This window comes from Cnephaeus nilssonii, assembly GCF_951640355.1.
Source record: "Cnephaeus nilssonii genome assembly, chromosome: 3".
Classification (NCBI taxonomy): Eukaryota; Metazoa; Chordata; class Mammalia; order Chiroptera; family Vespertilionidae; genus Cnephaeus; species Cnephaeus nilssonii.
The window spans coordinates 70,874,317-70,898,709 of record NC_137074.1 but is presented as its reverse complement, the minus strand read 5'-3'; the positions used below and the strand labels follow the sequence as shown (position 1 = coordinate 70,898,709).

At 39.5% G+C, this 24,393-nt stretch overlaps 1 protein-coding gene across 13 annotated transcripts in view; it reads left to right on the top strand.

Annotated features, from left to right (window-relative positions):
* BBX (BBX high mobility group box domain containing) overlaps positions 1-24,393 on the top strand; it is a 299,144-nt gene that overhangs the window by 104,114 nt on the left and 170,637 nt on the right. For all 13 annotated transcript variants that reach the window (XM_079766288.1, XM_079766287.1, XM_079766284.1 and 10 more), the window contains one exon: positions 16,136-16,209. The gene's annotated coding sequence lies outside the window, so the exon portion shown is untranslated. The remainder of the gene's footprint in view (positions 1-16,135; positions 16,210-24,393) is intronic.

Genomic DNA, 24,393 nt, shown 5'->3' with positions numbered 1-24,393 from the left:
CAAAAATAGACATGGCATCAAATATTTGACAGTCACTGATTTTAGGGTCTTTCTTTAGTCCCGAGGTGTAATTTATATTGTTTTGCTTTGAAAACTGAGCTTCAGGGTTTGTTTTTCTAGTATGTATTAGTATAAAATGGGAACCTACCAATGAGAAATTAGAAGCTTTTATGACATGCATCAGTACCTGAGGGAATAATCTTTTTTTGTCTAGAAAAATTCTAGATAGGAAACTACTGTGCGTCTCAAAAACAACATTTTTACTTCCTTGATCTTTCCTACTTGAAAAAATGTGTTTGGATTTCTTCATAATTGTGAAGTGTTTACTTTGAGCTGAGCTCCAGGGAAGCTTGCAATTTCTAGGGTAGTTAAGCATTTTTTCCCCCCTGATACGCAGTTTACAGAGCTGAGGCTGTGTGCTTTGGGTGATCTGAGTAGTGAAGTTCCCCACTTACTCAGTAGCTTTGTCCCTTAGCACCCCCTCTTCACAAAAGAAGCTGTAATGCAAATTAATTGCTAAAGAGGAGGAAACAAACCAAAACCAAAAGGAAACAAAGTAAAAAACTTTTATGCCTGTTTATTTGAACAGTATTCGGATCTATGATACTTACTAGTACTTCTGCATATTAGGACCAACTATTAATATACAGACTAAGAAACCAAAACATTATGAAAGACAGTAGGCCCTAAGTTAGTACTAATTTTGCATATGATGTTGGGCAGCATTATGGAATGATTTTTTTGTCTATTTAACCCTGTGCCAAATAAATTAGGGAAGGTAACTCATTTAATGTTTTTCTTTCAATGTTAATATGTAAATATTTTGCCACTAGAGGGCTAACTTGTCACCACCTAGTTCATCCACCACCCACTCACACTATTTATTGGTAATGTGTTTAAGACAGTAGCCAATACCATTAACTTTGGGTCATGGGATACATTGCTTTTCTTTTGACAAATGCACAATTTAGTGTCTAATGTGTTCCATCTATTTAATAGTGATTGTGGAATACATCTGGGTGCAGCCTATAGGGCATATAGGGAAATTCTGCCCTTCTCTTGTAGCCACAGATGCATCCTTGATATTCGTCAGCTGTGTTGCAAAACATGTTTGTAGCTGAAAGATGTGGGAGAGGATATAGGAAAAAGCTTGACTGAATCTCCTCACTGCCACATGAATTTGAAGACAACTCTGCATTGCTTGTATTGAGATAATCTTTTTTACATAGATCTATTCATATGTATGGCATAAACTGGTGGGAGGCCCATCAGGGTAGGGATACATCCTATATAATAAAGGTAATATGCAAATTGACCATCACTCCAACACACAAGATGGCTGCCCCCATGTGGTCAAAGATGGCCACCACAAGATGGCCAGCAGAGGAGGGCAGTTGGGGGCAACCAGGCCTGCAGGAGAGGGCAGTTGTGGGGGGACCCAGGACTGCAAGGGAGGGCAGTTGGGGGCGACCAGGCCTGCAGGGGAGGGCAGTTGGGGGGGGGCCCAGGCCTGCAAGGGAGGGCAGTTGGGGGCAACCAGGCCTGCAGGGGAGGGCAGTTGGGGGGGGGGACCCAGGCCTGCAAGGGAGGGCAGTTGTGGGTGACCAGGCCTTTAGGGGAGGGCAGTTGGGGGGGACCAGGTCTTTAGGGGAGGGCAGTTGGGAGGACCAGGCCTGCATGGGAGGGCAGTTAGGGGCAATCGGGCTGGCAAGGGAGGGAAGTTAGGGGTGACCAGGCCAGCAGGGTAGGACAGTTGAGGGTGACCAGGCCTGCAGGGGAGGGCAGTTGGGGGTGATCAGGCTGGCAGGGGAGGGCAGTTGGGGGCGACCGAGTCAGCAGGGGAGCAGTTAGGCATCAATCAGGCTGGCAGGGGAGTGGTTAGGGGGTGATCAGGCTGGCAGGCAGAAGTGGTTAGAGGCAATCAGGCAGGCAGGCAGGCAAGCGGTTGGGAGCCAGCAGTCCTGGATTGTGAGAAGGCAGTCAGACATCCCTCGAGGGGTCCCAGATTGGAGAGGGTGCAGGCTTGGCTGAGGGACACACACACCCCCACCCCTCGTGCATGAATTTCATGCACCAGGCCTCTAGTTCTTTCTATAAAAGAAAAGAAACCTAACCAGTCAGATTTGTTACTACCTTATAGCCATTTTAACCCTGTGTTTTAACCACCTGAGCTCCTGAGCCGTAAGTACTAGCAATTTTTAACACTAATTTCTATCACTTCAGTCGTGTGTGTGTGTGTGTGTGTGTGTGTGTGTGTGTGTATGTATGTGTGTATCCATAGTGGTTCTCAAGCCAGGTTGCACCTTGGAATCACCTGAGAAGCTTTTAGTACCGTGGATGCCTGAGAGACCTTAGAGATTATTCTCATGTCAGTGGTTTTAATGTACTGTGAAGTGGCTGGGCATTTGTATTTAAAAAGTGTCTCTTGTGATTGTGTTTTGTAGTCTGGGTTGAGAATGAATCATGGGAAATATAATTTGTGGAAACTTTCTGAGGCTTCTACAAGTTCTTATTAGTTAAACAAATGTATCAGAGTAAATACAGCTACTTTGTCCTATATAATAAAAGCCTAATATGCAAATTCTCCCCTCAACTGGGAGTTTGGCTGGCCGATCCGGGGTGGGGCCGGCTGGCCAACCTCCCATGTCCCTTGCCCCCTGGCCGGACCCCAACTGTGCCTCTTCCTCATAAGATGCCAAATGTTACTTTTCCAGGATAACATTTTCATTTCCTTCAACCATTCTACCTCTGACAGGGTTGCTTAGCCATGTCCATAATTTTTCAATGATCTGATCTAGAGGCACTTTGAGTTCTTTCTGATCTCACCTGACACCAACAGCACCAGGTAGAATGGGCTGCCCTCTTTTTTTGGACAGCTTAATTCTACAAAGTCTGATTTCTTTTTGTATACTTCAGTCTACTGACTTACGTTGCAATATGTCATTTTATAGACTTTCAATTGAGGTAGGCATCTCCTATTCTCTGCTTTCAGACTTTTAGTCATTCCAGTTGATGCTACTAAGTTTGAACTATAGGTGTTAGCTTTCAGTGATAGCCAGTATAATAAAAGCCCAGTGACTGAACGGCGGAACGACCAGAATGACCGCTCGACCAGTCGCTATGACGTGCACTGACCACCAGGGGGCAGATGTTCAATGCAGGAGCTGTCCCCTGGTGGTCAATGCACTCCCACAGTGGGTGCGCTGCTCAGAGGGTGGGTCCACGGTGCTCCCACAACGGGCCATTTCCGCAGGCCACACCCCTACCAGTCCACGAATCCCATGCACCGGGCCTCTAATAAACATATAAAGATGAGGGAGCTTACTTAGAAATCTGTGGATGTGCTTTCATGTTACCTACTCTGATTGTTCTGCAGTTAGAGATTTTTTACTTAGAGATAATGCCTGGTAGCATGTAAATTTTACTCCCCAGTTAACACTGTAAACTTTCTCAGTTATTTATTTGTTGTTGTTTTTTCATCATCACCCATTCTTCATTGATTATTTTAGAGAGAGTGAAAGGGAAGAGGGTGGGGCAGAGAGAGAGAGAGAGACACATTCATTAGTTGTCTCCCGCACTTACTCCCAATCCCCCCCACCCCCCAACCGGAGCCTGGGATTGAACCTGCAACCCAGGTATGTGTCCTTGATTAGGAATCAAACCTGAGTCCCTTTGGTGCACAGACCAACACTAACCACTGACCCATACTGGCCAGGGCTCAACCATTTTTAAAAAGCTGTCATTGATATGGAGGATGGTGGAGTGAAACTAACTGGCTGGGGTGATATGAAGAGTCTTTGGGGAAAGGGGGGGACAGTTTGTGAAGAAAGTTTGAGGACACCAAACCCCAGCTTTAATTTTGCTTATAACCAATTCTATACTGCTTTTCTTCTAATTTTAAATGTTCATGTCACACATTTCTGTGTGTTTGTTGAGACTCTTTGTTGAATAGTTGAGTGTTCATGGGACAGAACCTGTGTTTTTTGGAACCTTATACAATGAAATCTAGATGACGTGTAGCTGTTTTGTAGTTTCTGAAAGATATATCATACTAGAGGCCCGGTTCATGAAATTCGTGCACAAGTAGGGTCCCTAGGCCTGGCCAGTGATCAGGGCTGATCAGTGGGGCAACCGGTGGGGCAATTGTGGGGCCCCCACTGGCACCCGCCTTGGCTGGCTTGGTGCCACCCGCTCGCGGGCTCCGCTTCCTGCTGCCGCCGCCTGTCGCCTCCCTCTGTTTGACAACCAGCGAGGCGATCGGCCGGGAGGCCATACCGGCACCTGCCTTGGCTGGCCTGGCTCCACCCACTCGCCAGCCCTGCCCCCCGCTCTCTGCCACCGCCTCGGGTCGGGACCTGCGGGCTGGGGGCAGCTCCTGCGTTGAGCATCTGCCCCTGGTCATCAGTGCGCGTCATAGCGACCAGTCATTCTGCCAGTCGTTTCGCAGTTCGGTCGATTTGCATAGTAGGCTTTTATTATATAGGATTCTTGCAGTTAACATACTTGAAGCAAGAGTATTTCTGCTAAGATATTTGCTAGAAATACTTTAGGCATACCTAAAAGGACAGGAATTCTTCCTGGATGATACAATTTTTATACAAGTGTTTTTTAATAACGTTGCAAAAAGTTAAATTATATTTATGTTAATATTTAAGTGTATCCGTGCAACCTATCTAAAGGGAAAAAAAGAAAGACTAGTATTTTTTACTTCTTAGAACAGAATATTTTCCAGTTAAAACTATATAAATTGCTAATGTCTGACTTCCTTTTTTATCAAATGATTTTGGACTAAATAGTTTTAAATAAGAGAGCTTTTCTGTATATTGTAAATTTTTGCTTATGTGAAAGGAGCCAAAGGAACCCTTTCATACCTCAGAGGACAAGGTGGTCTTGAAATTCCTCCAGTGGGTTTCATTTGCAGAACCTATTTCTGAAGGAATAGGCTAATCCTAAAGTGTGCAGGCCAGAGTTTACTTGGGCTAACCCTGGTTACCCATAGGTGAGATATCCCACAGGGCTGGATTATCCTAACCTTCTTTTCCAACTCAGTGCTCAGTGGCTTGATGGGTCTAATGAATCTTCCCAAAGTACCTGGCGGTTTCTTGTCGGGTATTCCTTGATGTAGCTGCTGGCAAGCATGTTTTTATATTCTTCCTGGAAGTGAAACTCCTTCTGCCTTAAATGTGCAATTTCCCCTGACTGAGAAGGTCAAAGGCACATTTATACAGTTAACAAGAGTATAAAAGAGGCATTCAGAGCCTCCCTGCCAAGCCATCTGACTGGACTAATGCCTACTCATTTCCCACCTCTACTTATGGAAACTGCAGAAATTCATGGTTGCACTATGGTCCCTGAAACAAAAATATTATGGCTAATAAGCATTATAGTAAAATATCCATATTATCAAATTATCTAATGCACCTTGAAATTGGTAGGAGTAAGAAATGGCTTCTCAGACTGTCAGAATTAAACATGTTAAAACCACCTAAACTAAAACGGTGAAACACCATTTAAAGTTGCAATTCACTTATCCAAATGCTGAGAATATTCAAGGCAAACTTTAATGTGTTCCCAATGTACCTTTTTTTAAAAAAAATATTTTTATTGATTTTTTACAGAGAGAGGAAGGGAGAGGTTATAGAGAGTTAGAAACATCAAAGGGAGAGAAACATCAATCAGCTGCCTCTTGCACACCCCCTACTGGGGATGTGCCTGCAAGCAAGGTACATGCCCTTGACCGGAATCGAACCTGGGACCTTTCAGTCCGCAGGCTGACACTCTATCCACTGACCCAAACCTGGTTAGGGCCCATTGTACCTTAAAAAAAATTTTTTTTATTGATTAATATATTACATATGTGTCCTTATGCCCCCATTGCCCTTCCTCCCTCCTGCAAACCCCCTCTCATGCCCTCTTCCCCTGGTGTCTGTGTCCATTGGTTATGCTTATATGCATGCATACAAGTCCTTTGGTTGATCTCTTCCCCTTTCCCCCACCCTCTCCTGCCTTCCCTTTGAGGTTTGATGGTCTGATCTATGCTTCTCTGTCTCTAGATCTGTTTTTGTTCATCAGTTTATGTTGTTCATTATATTCCACAAATGAGTGAGATCATGTGATATTTATCTTTCTCCAACTGACTTACTTCGCTTAGCATAATGCTCTGCAGGTCCATCTACGCTGTTGCAAATGGTAGGAGTTCCTTCCTTTTTACAGCAGCATAGTATTCCATTGTGTAGATGTACCACAGTTTTCTAATCCACTCATCTGCTGACGGGCACTTAGGCTGTTTCCAAATCTTAGCTATGGTAAATTGTGCTGCTATGAACATTCACAAAGGGGTGCATATATCCTTTCTGATTGGTGTTTCTAGTTTCTTGGGATATATTCCTAGAAGTGGGATTACTGGGTGAAATGAGAGTTCCGTTTTTAGTTTTTTGAGGAAACTCCATGCTGTTCTCTACAGTGGCTGCATCAGTCTGCATTCCCACCAGCAGTGCATGAGGGTTCCTTTTTCTCCACATCCTCTCCTGCACTTGTCATTTGTTGATTTGTTGATGATAGCCATTCTGACAGGTGTGAGATGCTTTATTAAATGTTTTTCTGTAGCTTAGCTTTAACTCCAGTGAGAGTACTAACAGTTATTAAGCATTTACTGTATACCAAGCCTTTTGTATTTAAAATACACTGAGTGGCCAGATTATTATGACCACCTGACGTTAGTAGGCAAATTAGCCATACACTGCACCGTATGAAATATGGAAGCCGAAGGCCTGTTCGAACACCTTTGCTGTCTGCAGTTACCAAGATAAAATGTCTCCAATTCGCACAGGAACACAAGGATTGGACAGTCGAGCATTGGAAAAAAGTCATGTGGTCCGATGAATCACGTTTCCGGTTGCATCATGCAGATGGCAGAGTGAGAATTTCGTGGAAACAGCATGAAAGCATGCACCCCACATGCATGAGTACAACCCTTCAAGCTGGTGGGGGCAGTGTTATGGTTTGGGGCATGTTTTCCTGGCATGATTTGGGCCCTTTAATTCATGTGGAACAATGTCTGAATAGCACAACATACCTAAGTATCATTGCTGATCAAGTTCATCCTATCATGTTGATGGCGTATCCCAATGGAGATGGCTTCTTCCAACAAGACAATGTGCCATGCCACGGTGCTCGTATTGTGCAGGAGTGGTTTCAAGAACATGAGGGAGACTTTACCTTGCTTAGGTGGCCCCCACAATCACCAGATCTCAATTCAATTGAGCATTTGTGGGACGAAGTTAAAAGAGCCATCAGGCAGCTGGTTCCACAACCATCAGATCTCACAGAACTGGACAGTGCTATTCATCAGGCATGGTGTCAGATTCCTCGCATCACCTTTCAACATCTCGTGGAGTCGATGCCAAGAAGAATCACCGCAGTATTGAAGGCAAAAGGTGGCCCAACGAAGTACTGATGGGGTGGTCATAATAATCTGGCCACTCAGTGTATCTTCTAATAATTTGAGGCACCCTTTAGAGGTGTAGGAATTGTTATTCCAATTTTTCAGAAAATGTCAGCAATTGGCTCACAATTGAAGGGTAGTAAATGGTGGATGTGGGTGTGGATCCAAGGTCAGTATGCTTTGCTGTTAATTGTATTCTGCTATTTATGAGACCATAGAGAAAAAAAAAAAAAGAGCAAATTGCATTACCCACAATTCATGTTCCATTTTCTGATATGAACCTTGCACTTCGACCAGATCTGCCCTTTTCCCCTTTTAGCTGCTTTCCAGTATTGAAGCTTGACTTATCCTGTCTGTGCCTGTGCCTGTAACACCATCCGCTGTCCTCTCTCCCCCCATCCCATTGCCACCAGTGCTTCAGTTTCCAGCTTTGTTCATTTCCTGCATAAACATTCCTCTGTGCATTCTAACTTTTAAAAAAATTCTTTGCTTACTATTTTGACATTATATATTTCTGTTTAATATTAAATAACATGTATGTATATATGCGATTACCTAACTAGATCATCGGCTTCCAGAAATCACCAACTCATATAATGCCTTTTGCATTGTTAATACATAGTAGTTCTTTAACAACTTTCTCAAACTGTAAAAGGTTGTATCTGTTTGCATGACCTCTGAGAGCCAAACAAGGCCAGGTCACAAATAGGCGGTAGGTAGTTTGTAAAGCATACTTTTTCAATTGGTCAGTATTGAGTAATGTAAGACCATGCCAAACCATGCTAGAGTTTTCTGTCTGCTTGCTAGTGCTTTCTAACGCCCTACTGGAAAGTCCAAACAGATGGACAAATCTGGAATGACTTAGTAGTTACTTTGGTGTGCTATTGGATATCTAGGGAACACTTAAGACTTGTTTTGCCTTTTATTGCTTTGTTTAAGGTTTCCTAACTGAAAGACTCTGGGTCATGAGGAAATGCAACAGTGGGGGTGGGAAGGTAATAGAGAGGTACTTCAGATTTGCATTTTCTTTTAAGAGGTTTTCATTCTGTAGAGCCAAGACTTGTAATTTCGGTGAAAGATTGGTGCTTGGCCAAAAATTCCTGTGAAATAGCTTTGATTTAAGCTTTAACTGTAATGATAGGCAGGGTGGGTGATTTTAACAAGTGTTATCTTCTTTATTCATACTTGCTTTGTTACTGTCTTATCAAGTATGAATAAAAATAAATGCTTTTGTTAAAAAGCATATTACATGTGTATATTTATATAATGTCTATGTGTATATGTGTATATACAGGGTGTCCCAAAAATTGTATACATACTTTAACAGTTGATAGCTCAATTTTGAAAATGAAATGTATTTTAATAAACACTGCCTTTATAATTATTCAAAGTGTGTGTATACATTTTTGGGACACCCTATCTATGTGTGTACATATGCATATATATCTCCCTGCAGTTATCTTTATCTATATGAAGACATTTTATTTTAGAAAATGATTTGACAGGAGGCCAGACTATCAGCTTATCATTTCTAGGAAAAACATTCCTTGTCCTGTGGTGGATCAGAATTGCATTAATAACTGGTATGCATTTTCATTACCATATTATTGTATAATGCACCTGATGCTACAATTGAGGAGATTAAAGAAATATAGAGTATAGTGGGGTGGGTGAGGACCTTCTATACACAAAGGACAGGGAAGGCTTTAGTTAAATAATGAGAGTTTTTTTTTACTACAAATATGATATGTTAAAATTTTATTTGTAAATATATAGTTTATAAAAGAGTAAATTGAGGAACATATAAGAATTGTGTTCATGTAAAGAAGCAGTTTTATGCTTATGAAAACCTACATTGTAAAGTGGAGATTGGAATATCTAATTGTTGGGAAAATGGAGGCAGCTAGTGAAAGATTGAATATTAAGATTGTTATTTGTGACTTGGCCTTGATTTTGGCTCTCAGAGGTCATGCTGACTCTTAGATTAGAAATGCAGCCTCTTTCAAAGCATAAACCTAAATTGAAAGTAATAATTTTAAAATTTGCTTTCTTGGGTGCTCCACTTGTTTTCTTCAGGTGGAAAAGCACGAGTACCTATTTTCAGGAGGATGAGGAAAACATTTTATTTCCTTTTCTTCTGTTTGGCCATTTTTGTTGTTTCTGGTTCCATAAATGGAGAAGCATCCTTACCGTGCCTTGTATCATGCCCAGCAATTTTTTTTTTCATTTGAATGTAATTGTTCCTTAGCAAATAATTGCAGTCTGGAATGAATTTTATTGAGCTTGATTGAATTAGGGTTATGTATGAAAATGAGTTAGTTAAAGCTTAATTTATTACCCAGAGAATTGATGAAAACATCAGAAAAGCAGTCATTCATGGGGATTAAATATTATTCCATGTAAGTGGGCAACCTGGTTGCCTTGGAGTCCCTTCTGCACTAACTAGGTAGTTGTGACATCAGGTTGCAAAACCTACAGTGTTGGCATAGAAGGGGATTTTGCCATGATGTGACTTTGAATGTTATATTGGACATTAGCTCTAATTGGGAGTCTGCCTCATTGTAAGAAGTAGCACCTCACCTTTTTCAGTATTATTAGCTTTTCAACACATAGCACCTCAAGGGGCACTGTATAAGCTGTGCCAGAAAGCCAGTTGCTTTTGGAATATTTCAATGGTTGCTTAGGTCAGATCTTTAAGATAAGAGCACCTGAAAAACCTATTTATGGTAAGAGGCAAATAATAGATATTTAAGAGGTGGTTGTCCGACCTGCCATGATGAAGTTTTTCAGAGGGAATCCTGGGCCATGCCAGATCAGTCTTAGTCAGCTGTGCATACCATTGGACTCAGCGGCCTGGGTAGGACATAGAGGCTTTGTGAAGAAAGAGGGAACAGGTTTTTAATGAGACAGAGGGAGCTAAGTCATGGGGAGTCAGGATTTCAAGGTCCTATGTGGATGGTGAGAGTAGGGGTTGAGATGAAGTCCAAGTGGGACCCAGAGAACACAGAGAAGAGTGAAAATCTGCCCTGGCTTTGGTCAAAGGGGACATTCAAATCACTATTTTGCAGGGTTGTGTTCACACTTTAGGCATCTTTCCCTGTTACCCCACACATCTGCCCTCTTGACATGTCACACAGCCATCCATTTCCATCAATCAAAATACTTTTTGAAGTACTTGTAACTTAATTGCAGAATAGCTTATGCTGAAACAGCATTTCTGAAGCTACTCATGTGGCATTAGTAAAAGGTTAAATTTGGAGTTTCTAAGTTTGCTATCAAAGGGAGTCTGTCTCAGCAGGGTCTTCAGCCTTGAAATCAACCCTGCTCTGTGGCTGACTCCCTAGCTTCTCTCTCCTAGTCAGTGAAGTCCAACATTGATTTCTTTGTTATCCGAAGAATCTTAAAACCCATGTTGGCCACAGCATAGGCAACCTCCTCCCTCTCCCTCCCCACTCATCACAGGTGATAAATTATTGAACAGTAATCAGACTAAGGTATAGTTCTGATCCATTTTGGAGGTATATATCTGATTGTAGAAACAAATCATCTATAAGGGTACCTGAAGATTATTTGAGAGTTTATTTTTGATCCTAAAAGAAGTTCATTCAGTATGTAGGATAAATTAGCATATGTCATTTCTCATATAGCATGTATTCACTTCTTCGACTAAAAACCAAACCAATTTTTGAACCAAAATAATTAAACCCGTACTGTTAAAATTAATAGTAGAACCTCCTCTCCCAATTTTGGCAGTGTGGATTATATTGAATTTTTAGTTTATACCAATTTATTTACCTGATAGTTATTTATAGTCATTTTTTACTTCACAGTTTTTACCCATTTATTTTAATGATTCTTTTCTCTATACTGGCTTTTATGGATTTATATGAAGAAAAAAGTATGCAAATGAATATATGATAGTACATATAATTTCTTACAACAACATTTTTAATATTAGTTGCCTATTTTTTAATTAAGAATATACTTCTACATGATTCCTTAGTAAAAACATAGTTATTTAACTTGAAAGTATTCATATGTGTCCTTTGTAGTTAGCTTCAAAGATCTGAATTTATTCTTTCATCCATGCCTTTGTTTTAAAAAATATGGATGAATGAGTAGTATCTCATGTGAAGCTACATGAGAGCATTTAATATTTAATATTCATTCTTTCCAGCTGTTTTCTTTAGTAGCCCTGGGCGACAACTGAATCATCTAACTCTAGATAGGATTACTCAGATGAATCATGACACCTTTGTTTTTTTGTTTTTATTTTTTTGTTTATTTTTTAATCATTGCCTGAGAATATGTTTTTAAAAAAATATATATTTTATTGATTTTTTTACAGAGAGGAAGAGAGAGGGATAGAGAGTTAGAAACATCGATGAAAGAGAAACATCCATCAGCTGCCTTCTGCACACCTCCTATTGGGGATGTGCCCGCTACCAAGGTACATGCCCTTGACCAGAATCGAACCTGGGACCTTTCAGTCCACAGGCCGACGCTCTATCCACTGAGCCAAACTGGTTAGGGCGAGAATATGTTTTTATTGATTAGAGAGAGAGAGAAAGAAACATTGATCTGAGAGAGAAACATCCATCAGTTGCCTCCTGTACATGCCCTAACTGGGGATCAAACCCACAACCTAGGTATGTGCCCTGACCAGGAATCGAATCTCCAACATTGTTGGTGTACAGGATTATGCTCCAATCAACTGAGACACCTGGCGAAGGCTATATTTTTATTCTATTTTTAAAGAAATTTTTATTTTTCAATCATAGTCAGCATGCAATATTATATTAATTTCAGGTATACAACCGGTAATCATTATCTTACTAAGTGATCATTCCAGTAAATCTTGTACCCATCTGACACCATACATACTAGTAGTTATTAGAATACTATTGATTATATTTCCTATGCTGTACTTTACATCCCAATGACTATTCTGTAACTACTAATTTATACTTCTTAATCCCTTTATCCTTTTCATCCATAACCCCTCCCATCTGGCAACCATAAAAATGTTCTCTGTATCTATGAATCTGTTTCTGCTTGTTCATTTATTTTTATTTTTTTAAAGATTCAGTTGTTGATAGATTTGTCTTTATTGTCATTTTATTGTTCATATTTTTATCTTTTTTTCTTCTTCTTCTTAAAAAAGACACTTTAACATTTCCTATAATTGGTTTGGCTTTTTCTTGTCTGGGAAACTCTTTATTTATATGTCCTTTGATTCTAAATGATCCCTTTGCTGGTTTGAGTATTCTTGTTTGTAGGTCCTTCCTTTTCATCACTTTGAATATTTCTTGCCACTCCCTTCTGGCCTGCAAAGTTTCTGCTGAGAAATCAGCTGACAGCCTTATGGGAGCTTCCTGGTAGGTAACTAATTGCTTTTCTCTTGCTGTGTTTAAGATTCTCTCTTTGTCATTAACTCTTGCATTTAATTACGATGTATCATGGTGTGGGTCTTTTTGGGTTCATCTTGTTTGGGACTCTGTACTTCCTGGACTTGTATGTCTATTTCCTTCACAAAGTTAGGGAAATTTTCTGTCATTTTTTTTTCAAATAGGTTTTCAATTTCTTGCTCTCTCTCTTGTTTTTCTGGCCCCCTCATGATGCAAATGTTGTCCCATAGACTCCTTATACTATCCTTATGTTTTTGGATTCTTTTTTCTTTTTGCTGTTCTGATTGGGTGTTTTTTGCTTCTTTATTTTCCAAATCACTGATATGATTGTCAGCTTCATCTACTCTACTGTTGATTCCCTGTAAATTATTCTTCATTTCAGTTAGTGTATCCTTCATTTCTGACTGGTTCTTCTTTATGGTTTCCATGTCTTTTTTCATGCTGTTGAAGTTTTAGGTTCTTCTACTCTCCAAGTTCAATGAGAATCCTTTAACCAGTGTTTTGAATTCTGCATGTAGTAGATTGCTTGCCTCCCATTTTGTTTAGTTTTTTTTTTCTGGAGTTTTAATCTGTTCTTTCATTTGGGATATGTTTCTTTCTTACCTCCTCATTTAGGCAGCCTCTCTGCATTTGTTTCTATGTATTAGGTAGAACTGCTGTGTCTCCTGGGCTTGGTAGAGTCACTTAATGTAGTAGTTATCTTGTGGGGTTTAGTGGCACAACCTCCCAAAGCTGGGCACACCAGGTGCACCTGCCCTCCTTTCCCCTCACCCCATGTGGGCTGTGTACACCCTCCTGTTATAGTTGAGCCTTGATTGCTGTTGCCACATTAATGGGAGGGATTTATCCCCCAGACCGATTGGCTGTAAGAACTGGCTACAACCACTGTGGAGGATCAGCTGGGCAGGGGTCTACCCCATGGGGAGCAGGACTTACTTCAGTAGGGCTCTGATGCCTGCTCAGTCCTCCCCTTGAGTGTGTTGCTTGTGGAGGTGGTTGAGTGGTACTTCAATGTGGTTGAAGCTGTCCACCCAGTGTGCTGGCTCTGGGGCCTCCTGGGAGGTGCAGGCCACGGTCAACCACCAACTGTGCCCTGCTTAGGGCCACTCTGCATGAGCTACAAAGTTATCTGCAGATGGCTGCTACTTGTGCTGGGTTTGGAGGTACCCAGGAGAGGCCAAGCTGCAACCAAGGCTGACTGCCACTAGAGCCTGCTTGGGGTCATTTAATGAGAGGTACAAAACTCACTGTGGCCAGTTGCTGCTTATTTTAAAGATTTAAGGACAGTATGAAGCATGAGCCAAGATAGGCCATTCGTATGGAAAATCTCCTGGAAACAGCTTGGGTTGGGTAAACAGTGATAGCCAGGTTGATAGAGACTCAGATATGGTGCCCACCTGCCTCAGAAAAGGAGCAGTGGCCTCTGCCAGCACTTCTGTCTGGGAAAAAGCTGCCCCTGCAGCTCTCACCGTGATGCCAGACAACTTAGTTCTTCCAGGTATGTCCCTGGTGCCTTTCAAGCGGCTGCCCCAGCAGTGGAGCTCAGAGGGAGTGAGCCCAAGTTAGTCTCTGTGGGGACCCTTTAAGAGGAATGCCTGGGACTCCAGCAGCCCTTCATCTTCCCCAACCTCAATTCTCGCTGGTTTTTACAGCTAGAATGTATGGGGGACTTATCTTCCGGCTATTGAAACCCCGGGCTTGGGGTCTGGTGTGGCGCTGCGACCCTTTGCTCCTCAGGGGGGACCTCAGCCGCTGAGAAATCCAAAATCCTCCCAATTTTTACTTTCCACCTCAAAGCCTCGATGTGATTTCATCTTTACTAGTACATCCTTAGTTGTAGGACTTCTATTCAGCCAGATTTCAGGTGGTTCTCAATGATGGTGGTTCTGTAGTGTATTTGTAATTTTGATTGTGGTTGTGGGAGGATGCAAGTACTGCATTCACCTCCATGGCCATCTTGACCGGAAGCCAGTCATTACACATTTTTTATATTTAATGTATAAGAGCCAGTTTTTTCATATCACAGAGACTAATTAGGGAAAAACTTCAGCCAAGCCATAAAATGAGTTAACAGGTGTTTTTTTTTCCAATTTTTTTTATTAAGGTATTATATGTGTACATATCTTAGAGTTAACAGTTTTGATAAAGCTGTAAGAGGATAAGTGATGCCTGATTTCTAGTGTGTTGCAGTGTACTGATCATAAAGCAAGATATTGTCATAATCTGCAGGGGGCAGTACATTTTCTTAGTTGAGTGTGAATTTAGTATAATTGAAGCACCCCAGAAACTAAATTAATGTCTCACATAGAAACTGAACTTAATTCTTAAAAATGATACAATTTAGGTGTATGTTTATATTTGCAGTATAATGTAAATGTTAATTAATTTGTTGGACACCCTTTTGCTACGTCACTTGTAGGTAGAATGTAATTTTTTATTACCAGCTTTTCTTTATTTGTGTGTATCTCTGCACTCATTATCTTGCTCTGCTCCTTATCTTTAAAACATATAAAAGATAAATTGTAGTCGAAACCGGTTTGGCTCAGTGGATAGAGCGTCGGTCTCCGGACTGAAAGGTTCCGGGTTCGATTCCGGTCAAGGGCATGTACATTGGTTGCGGGCACATCCCCGATAGGGTGTGTGCAGGAGGCAGCTGGTCGATGTTTCTCTCTCATCGATGTTTCTGGCTCTCTATCCCTCTCCCTTTCTCTCTGTAAAAAATCAATAAAAAATATATTAAAAAAAAAAAAAGATAAATTGTAAGCTATTAACCCTTTGCACTCGGATGTCGAGTGTGACTCGACACGGTTAGCAGTAGAATGAAGGAATCGAGAAAAGCAAGTGAGTGCAAAGGGTAATATCCGAACCATAGTCTATCTGGTTGGTTTGAGCCAGTCATTTAAAATAATTTAAAAGAACTAGTCAGGATGCCAGTATAACATCATGTTTTTTCAGGGGATTTGACTGTAATTCTACACTTGATTTTAGCCAAAAAGCTGAGAGGTGATTGTCTATAATTCTTTGTCTCTGTAACTTTTATCTAAGAATTTCCCTTGAGTAATTTTAATGACTTTTTTTTTTGTATTGTTAAAGTTGACAAAAATACTTTAGTCTGCTTTTTCTAAATAGTGTTAACATAGAGATTTTAAATAAATTGGTTTTGATGGTTTGGCCCTTAATTTATTTTGGGGGGATTATTTTGATAAAGGGCAATATGTGTTAGCTTTGTTTGAAAGGCCTTCGTGGCTCACTATTTTAACAGTTTGCTATGGCTCTTTCACAGAATCCTGCTGCATCAAGGAAGCTGGGAGTTCCGATGTTCCATTGAAATCACAATGGAAAGTCTTGACCTGACCGGTAAGAACAGCACTGCAGGTGCCACTTTCCTTACTTACCTCAAGCAGCCAAGGACTACATGCCCTCAGAGCTGATGTCAACTTTTTCTTATTGATGGATTCCCTTTCCTTATTGATCAGGGAAGTGTGATAATTGTGTTATTGTTCCTTGTCAATTTCATTATATTTTTAAAAGTGACATTTTAATCTCCATCAAGTAAGTTAAATTTTTCTTTAAAATCATGAATCTTTGTAAGTTAACTGTTTCAGAGTCTCTAATTTGTTTCTCCATAGTAATGTACTGTTGGTGAAAAGTTGATTTATTTAAGTCCTGAATATCTACAAATTACATTTCTAAATATTAAATTGCTCTCTTCCCCGAAAGCTATTTTTTGTACTGCCTTAGGTTGTCAGTATCAATGTATTATGGAAGTGTTCTTTTTTTTTTTTACCTATTAAAAACAATAGAGGTGTGTATAACAACATTATGAAATTGTTTTGAGGATGAAAATCACATAATGAAGAAAAAGTTGAGATTGCAAAATACATACATGTGACAAATTATATCAAATTCTTAAACTCACAAATACTACAACTGTTCTCTTACAGATAAGTTATTTCAAAGTCGTTTCTTTAGGAAAAATTTTTAATAGGGTAAAATATAGCAATAACATATTAAGATTACTTTTAGTAGTGGTTACTTAATGCCTTCAGTCTTCTCATTTGAGAATAAAATGTATGATTACTCTATTGATACCTAATACTTTATGGTGAATTGATGATTTATAAGACCGGGGAATTTGATGTCAATTAAAATGAACATATATAGAAAATATAGTTTAGTTCCATTTTCAGGGCATGAACTTATTTTTAATTATCGTTAATTGAAAATCTTAAATATTTTCTGTTTTTAATTATTTTTATTTGTTAGCTTATTAAATCAGTCTAGAATATCTGTGTTAGCTTCTTGTTTTAGTAACTATATGATTGAACATTGTTTTTAATATGTGAGTATAAATATAAGACCTCTGACCCTTTCCTCTGAACATTATTGTATATTATTATACACATAGTAAAAATATATACAATTTAGCTTGAATGTGTATTTACTGGACTTTTTAATACCCAACAAAATCTTAATGCCAATGAGAAGATTCGGATTTAATTATTATTTTTCCTCATTTCTATGCTATCCTTTAAGACAAAATTAAGTTAGAAAAACACATTCTGGATTTAAGAATGCCAGTTCGGATACAGTTGATTATGGTTTTACTGAATCAGCAAAATATTCTATAGAATATTTGAATATTGATACTTAAATTTCAAATCAGTGAGTTGAGCATAGTGAGGTTTAAAGAAAATTCAATTTTTATCAGTATTCTGACTTTGCTAAACATGAATACATATATGAAAAGTAAAGTAGGATACCATCTGACCTGTTCAGAAAACTAAATTGTTACTCAGCATTAGTACAACAGACTTGACTTTTAATCTTTGATTTCTGAATGTTAATCAGATTATTTCAAGAAAATATTTTTATTGACTATAAGCAGAAATTCAAGTTGCTGATAACATTTAAGAAGATCAGTTATCTAATGCCATATGTTTCCAGCTTCCATAGATGTTCGTCTTAAATGCAGTATTAATTAAGAAATAGAAAAGATACCATTCAAAATTAGGAATAATTTAGGAAACAAATCCTGGAAAATGTTTTGTGACAAAAGGATGCCAGGGTCCAATAAATCTAGAAGACATGCTATGTATCATTCAGCTTAGGCAAAGTTATGTTTCATTATCCAAAGAGTTCCCAAATCTTAGTGATTCGTAGCAGTGAACATTTCTCACCGTGTTTATGTTTCTGATGAGTCTGCTGCCACTCTGTTCCTTGTCCTCTTTGTTCCTGGACCAAAGCTGAAGGAGCAGCCTCTTTGGGAAGTACAAATATTGTGACAGAAGGAGAAAGGGATGGTGGTAGAATGGAGGCTCATAAAACTGCTGCTTGTAAGTGGCACTACCTCTTATGTTTCCTTAGCCAAGACATGTCACATGGGCAACCCTCATATCATAGGGCAAGAATGGCCTTTTAAGAGAGGTGTGATAAGGGAAGGCTGATAGGGAGGCATAGTGCATATTTTTACTATAATATCTAATAACTAGAGGCCCGGTGCATGAAATTCATGCACAGGGGATGGGTGTCCCTCAGCCCAGCCTGCACCCTCTCCAATCTGGAACCCCTCGAGGGATGTCCGACTGCCCATTTAAGCCCGATCCTGGTGAGCACAATCCAGGACTGGTGGCTCCCAACCACTTGCCTGTCTGCCTGCCTGATTGCCCCTAACCGCTTCTGCCTGCCAGCCTGATCACCCCCTAACCATTCCCCTGCCAGCCTGCTCGATGCCTAACTGCTCCCCTGCTGGCCCTATTGCCCCTGTCCTCCCTTGCCAGCCTGGTTGCCCCTAACTGCCCTCCCCTGCCAGCCTGGTCACCCCTAACTACACTCCCCTGCTGGCCTGGTTGCCCCTAATTGCCCTCCCCTGCTGGCCTGGTCGCCCCTAACTGCCCTCTCCTGCAGGCCTGGTCACCCCCAACTACTTTCCTCTGCTGGCTCGGTAACCCCTAACTACCCTCCCTTGCCAGCCTGGTTGCCCCTAACTGCCCTCCCCTGCAGGCCCAGTCATCCCCAACTGCCCTCCCCTGCTAGCCCGGTAACCCCCAAGTGCCCTCCCCTGCAGGCCTGGTCCCTCCCAGCTGCCCTCCCCTGCTGGCCATCTTGTGACAGCCATCTTGTGTCCACATGGGGGCTGCTATCTTGTGTTGGAGTGATGGTCAATTTGCATATTATTCTTTTATTAGATAGGATATAAATAATCCCATTTATAACTCTTCTAGAAAGACAGAGTACACACAGTATATTTAGCTTCCAAGAAGTTCTGTAGTAAATGTGTCTGTTTAACACATAAAAGTATTTGACAGTGAATCCTTTTGTTATTATGTGGAACACTTTGACCTGTGATACACTCTCTCTGACAAATTTTAAGGAATGAGGTATTGATACAATTCAAGAGTTTCTTGATGTTTTGAACATTAGGACTTTTTCCACCCTGTAGTGAGGTTTTTTACATTACTGTTTTTATAAGTAGTTTTAAAATGAATTAAAATTACTATAGACTGGACCATCCTTAGTTTGCATCCAGGATTAGAGAAGAGAGGAATGATGATACTAATAATAATTTCTTATTTATGTTTAATAGGTTATAGAACTTTGACAAATGTTGTCAAATTTGATATTACAAAAATAATGAGAAAATGGTGCTTTGCTTTTGCCTGTAGAATAGAATAATTTTACTAGATTATAGTACCCACATACCTCCACTTAAGATCACTTTCAAGAATCATTCTAGAAAGAATGCAGACAATTGTATACTGGGAGTTTTCTCAGGTACCCCACCTGACATCATATTTATTGTACATTGCTTTATTGGCTCCTAAGTCTTCCAGAAAATTACTAGGCACATAGAACTCCTGAGCCAATATTGATTTGATTAGCTCCACAGGTATTATAAAACATTGGTACTAGGCCTGTGTGGTTAGGATGGTATAAAAACCTAGGAGTATATAAACAAAGCTTTGTTTGATAGCTTATCGTTTCTTGCGATTAGGGGAAAGGAACATTCTTAGATATCTGTGGATTCAGCGGAACAGGCATAAATTCTAGTTCTAGCTCTTTTTAACATATGGAATGCTTCACGAATTTGCATGTCATCCTTGCGCAGGGGCCATGCTAATCTTCTCTGTATTGTTCCAATTTTAGTATATATGCTGCCGAAGCGAGCACTAGTTCTAGCTCTTTTTAATTGAAGGAATTTGGGCAATCATTTAACCTCTCTGAAATTTTGTGTTTTCCTCTTAATATGGGATAATTCTACTTTATGAGATTGTGGTGATTAAGTGAGGTAATTAGGCTAAGTGCCTGATACAGTACCTGGCACATGGGAAGCACTTAAGAAATAGTACTTAAAAAATAAAAATAAAAATGTGATCAAAATTCTGGAATCTTGAATGCACTATAAAATACCTTTAAAACATCTAGCAATGTGTGTGTATCTAGAGTATGCTTGTGTATTTGTGTATAAACACACACATACATTTACCTCTAAAAGTTTTAAAAAATTGTCCTAAAGGCATAAGAACCTATGTATTCTTCTATAGTTCTACTGAAAATTGAAAGTGGGTTTATCCTATAGAATATTAGCCATCCCATGATTTAATAATTTACTTTTTGCCATTGAGACTATAGAAATCCTAAGGAAAGAATAATTGCCCAATGTGGATATATGGCCTTCAGTTTGAATATTAATGAGGTCAGAATCAAAGAAATAAAATTTTATATTCTTTTAAAATTTTTTTTTAAACTTTATTGATTTTAGAGAGGAAGGGAGAGGGAGAGAGAGATAGAAACATAAATGATGAGAGAAAATCATTGATTGGCTGCGTCCTGCACGCCCCCTACTGGGGATCGAACCTGCTACCTGGCAATGTGTGCTTGACCAGAATTGAACCTGAGACCCTTCAGTCTGCAGTCTGACATTCTATCCACTGAGCAAAATGAGCTAGGGCAAATTTTATATTCTTGAGACAAGGTACAAGAACGGGAGATAGCGCCACTGAAATTTTCTTTAACATATAGAGCAAATATTGGGTTTCAAAAATCAGCATTTCTATTTCAAGATCTTTTTGTTACTATTTTCTAATGAGGGTTAAATTATTTAGACTCCTTTGAGGACTTCTCTATAGACTTTGCCCGATTGTGCTCTCAGAATCAGGCACAGCATGATGATATCTCTTACGGTGGGAAGGTTTATGCTGTTTCTAAAATGACAAATTAATTTGTTTAATTTCACACATATATGAAATTTTGGGGGGTGAATTATTCTTCAAGTTGGTCCAATCCCTTCTCTTTTATAAATAGACTAGAGACTCAGTGCATGAATTCATGCATGGGTGGGGTCCGGCCAGCCCAGCCCCAATCTGGGCAGATCAGGGTCTAAGCCATCAGTTGGACATCCCCCGAGGGCTCCCGGACTGCGAGAGGGCACTGGCTGGGCTGAGGGACTCCCCCCTCCCCCCAAGAGTGCACAAATTTTATGGACCGGACCTCTAGTATTACAAAAGAGACAGTAGAGAAAAGTTTGAAATGAGCAGCCCCTATCTTCTTTTTAAATAGAAAACTCTTTCTATAGCATTCAGTCAGTCTTGCCATTTGATGAAGCATACAGCTCATCTTTCAGTTCATTTGGTGAAGTGAACCCTTAAAGAATGATCACATTTTCAGGTTGGATAGTTTAGTTGTTTCTGTTAAAATGATGGGTGTTGCCTTTCTTTATTAGTAACTGAGTTTCCCTTTTTAGAGAATTTAGACAAATTTTTCTAATAAGGCTGTTATAATATGTCTCATTAATGGTCAAGGTGTCCCAGTTATGTCTTTTTTTAATGAGTTTTACCCAATCATCAAAATCATAGAATTTTTTACCAATTATTTCTGTTGTAATAAAATATTTCATACATTTGAGTCTATAATGTGGCTGTCAAAAAGTAGTTTAGAACTTTTACTTTGGAATGCTGATACACACCCTTATTCTTGCCTCTAAATTGTCTGCTGCAAAATGCTCACTATTGCTTCCTTGAGATTAATATGTATACGCAGAAACTTAAAGGTTTTCTTGTAGAAAATTTAAGTGGATTGCCTTTTTTTTTGAGCTGTCACTTTATCTCAGAAGTATGGGCTTTGTTCTCAGATGGACCCCAGATAAGACTAAATCTAACTCAGCTGTTTACGGACATGGGACTTGGGAAAATTACTTAGCTTCATTGTGCAATAACAACCATGTAAGATTGTTATGAGGATTAAAAGTGCTGGAGGGTGCAATGCTAACCCAGCACATGGCAGGGCTACTAAGAAATGTGTTTGTTCTCAAAAATAACAGTAGGTCAGAAGTGACATTTGACTTTTTTGCTGCTTAACTATTCCTTGAAATTGACTTTTGAAGCATGTTATTGTCTCTCTTTACAAGGAAAACGTTTGGCTTCAAATTGCACATCTTTATGTGGGAAGTTGAATTGAATTCAGGATGGATTTGCTTTAAATCATTAGGAAATAACATTTACTTTTTTATATTACTAGATATCTTAAAATATTTTCTACACAACCATAAGTGATAGAAGTTTGGTTTCAATTATACTTTCCCCAATTAATTTTTCAAGTTTACTGAAACCCAATCAAAGTTCCAGTTCATGAAAATATTAGGAAATAAGCCATTTATATTATTCAATGGATTATAATTATTTTAGCAACATTCTTGCTTAATACTATTGGTATTAACAAACTTATCACCCCAAACAAATAAATTATTTAAGCATAACAGAACAAAGCAGGGAACTTGTATTATGAATTCCTAATGAATTTTAAAGTATGAGTTATTTTCATAAATTGATGATCTCAACCTGACAGCTATAAAAATAAAAAAAATTAACAACCAATTCTAGTTTAATCATAAACTAGAAAAGCTGTATTTTCCTTTATTTTAGGTCAGTGGCTTAGCTTTCCACAATTAATTGATCCTAGAAAAAAATGTATTTTTGTACACCTACAGAAAATGCTACCTCAGTGGAGGTATTTACTTTCTAAAAATGTTCATGCACTACTAATTGTTTTTCTTTGTCACTAGTGTCAGTAACTCTTGTTTATCAGATTTGAATATCTCTCTATTATTAATATTTTTAAACTGTTTTAAAGATGATTTAGTACCCTCTATGAGAGTACTTCGTTTCCTTCTAAAAGTTGCTCTATAAGTTAGCATGAGTCTGTTATGTGTTTGTGGTATTATTTACCTTTTCCTACTTGAATATGTGAACATTCTAACCATAACAAGCATGGATTTTATATGCTTAAGTTATATATTTTTAGTTATTAGCATATATTGAAATCAGAACTCCCGTGAGGGGGTCCCTCACCTTGGCTGTGCCCTCTCGTAGTCTGGGAGCCCTGGGGGGATGTCTGACTGTGGTAGAGGCTCCTGCCACCTCAGCTGTGCTCGCTCGCCAGCCGTGAGCCCGGCTTGTGCCTGAGCGGCGCTCCCCCTGTGGGAGCACACTGACCACGAGGGGGTAGCTCCTGCGTTGAGCGTCTGCCCCCTGGTGGTCAGTGCACATCATAGCGACCGGTTGTTCCTCTGTTCGGTAGATTTGCATATTAGCCTTTTATTGTATAGGATTCTAACCTATTTTTGCCCACCTGTAAGAATGTTCGCACTCTTTCTTCAGCGCTATTCTATTCCCTTTTAGAACCTGAGATTCCTGCAGTATTCTCACAGGAAAAAGGTTTTGTGTAAAGATAAAGTAATCTATTTTCTGTTTTTCTATTTTTTTTACCTAGTAAATATTTACTAGAACTACTATGTGCAATGAGTTAGACACTATATCAGCATCATGGTATAAGAGAAGGCAAAATCTACGCAGAGAAGAAGAGAGAGATAAATGTCAGTAGGAGTCCTGAGGAAGATCTTAAATTCCAGGTACGAGTATCAAGGAAGACTACATAAAGGAGAAATATAGAAGTCTGGGAGGGTGAACAAACCCCACTTCCATTTGGATAGAATATGTGTAAAGATAAAATGGGAAACTAGTGGAAAGCTAGGTGTAAGAGGGCCTTGAATGTCAGGGTGAGTTTACATTATTACAAAGAAGAACCACTGAAAATTTCTAAGCAGACTATATAGATGGGAGGGATGGATTGGAAAGGTAAAGAGGTAGGCATGGGAAAGATTGATTTGGAGGCTTTAGGAATTCTAGGTAAGAAGTTATGAAGGTTAACTTCAAAATACTTGGATACCTCAAGATACCTGGTTTGAGGTATCCAACTCACAAAATCAAGAACGTCTTTTACTCACTCTCAGGGCAAAAATTATTATTATTTTTAATTTAACTTTATTGTTGAAAGTATTACAGATGACCCCTTTTTTCCCCTATTTATCCCTTCTCGCCTGCATCTGCCCCCGCCTCAAGCCTTCACCATGCTATTGTCTGTGACCATGGGTTAAGCATATATGCATAGAAGTTCTTTGGTTAATCTCTTTCCACCCACCCCCACATTCTCTCTGAGATTTGACAGTCTGTTCTATGCTTTTGTCTCTGGATTTATTTTGTTCAT